At 36.9% G+C, this 1,324-nt stretch overlaps 1 long non-coding RNA gene across 1 annotated transcript in view; it reads left to right on the top strand.

Annotated features, from left to right (window-relative positions):
* Positions 1-1,324, top strand: part of LOC117947508 — a 1,113,976-nt gene that overhangs the window by 947,838 nt on the left and 164,814 nt on the right. The gene's annotated exons all lie outside the window — the stretch shown is intronic.

A 1,324-nucleotide genomic window follows, 5' to 3' on the forward strand; every position in this document is an offset into this window, starting at 1 on the left:
TATATCCTAACAAATACAGTCCTCTATTAGTTCCATACCCTTAAGTTGAGAAACTTTTTAACAGACTTTACTAGCCTTGTCAAGCAGAAAATGTTTACCAAACCATGACGGGCTCATCAAAATTTTGTAATTAGAGAGTAGGTAGCGCATCTTCGTCCACAGTAAATGTCTTACTATGAATATGTTAACCATGTTCTGGTCAAGAAACATAACTGACACAAACCTTTCTTGTCAGCATTAAGAGGTGGTAAATATTGAGAGGGAGGCTAGAATCAACCATATGGGCAGACAGAAAACATTTATCAGTTTTCTATTATGAAATCCAGTTACCAGATAATCTCCAGCCTACAGTGGCAAATCCATATTGTCACCATCTGTTAGGAAAGGGCACAACATGTATTCTAACAGATTGATTAGGTAGCAATTTTATCCTTGGTTGTCATGCACTCTGTAGTTGTTTATAGGGCTGTGCGCTATAAGCTGCAAAGCCAACACGGTGGCACATGAATAAAGCAGCACAACTTGAGCAACTCCCTGTGTGTGGTTGAGCACAGACTTGTAATCATGCATACAAATACATTTAGAAAACATGTTACATTTTGATTACCCCTGACACCACAATGCTGGGGATTGCATGTTGACCTTCACTTCCAGAGCCTGTAAGCAGGATGTGTGTGTTAATAGGTAGCATTATCGGAATGTAAAGAAATTATGAGGGATGTGTGTGGCTTTTTCCTAGAACACTGTCCCAGCTAATTATTTAAAATAGTCAACAACATTGCATCATCAACAAATTGCCCTTATCTTACACAATGATTGAGAGCTATGGTGTGTATCACAGCAGAGCTATTTGAGTCTGTAGGATGCAGAGGTGGTGAAGAGCGGAATATATAGAGTGACAGAATGAAGAATAAAGAAAAAAACGAATTAGACTGAAAGAGAGGAACAGAGTGTGAGCGAGATTTGTTCTGCCTCTGAAGGCCACAGTGTCACATGCCCTCCTGATCCCAAATGCTATTATTGAGATGAAGCTTTTGTTTTTCAAAACAATAAATCCACCTCTGCAGCTATGTATTTTTTTATAAGTAAATAATGAACTTAGGAGTTACAAGCTGTATGTTGTTTAAGTTTTAACAATGCATTTTATTTTAAAATGTCACCACATTTTTTTTAATGTACAATCTTAAATAGTAGCCTAGCAACAGCTGTCCAAAAATAGCCTATAATGGAGTATAAAGTGCAATATTATATATATATATATATATATATATATATATACACTCACCGGCCACTTTATTAGGTACCCCATGCTAGTAACGGGTTG

The sequence above is a fragment of the Etheostoma cragini genome, chromosome 7 (assembly GCF_013103735.1).
Source record: "Etheostoma cragini isolate CJK2018 chromosome 7, CSU_Ecrag_1.0, whole genome shotgun sequence".
Classification (NCBI taxonomy): domain Eukaryota; kingdom Metazoa; phylum Chordata; class Actinopteri; order Perciformes; family Percidae; genus Etheostoma; species Etheostoma cragini.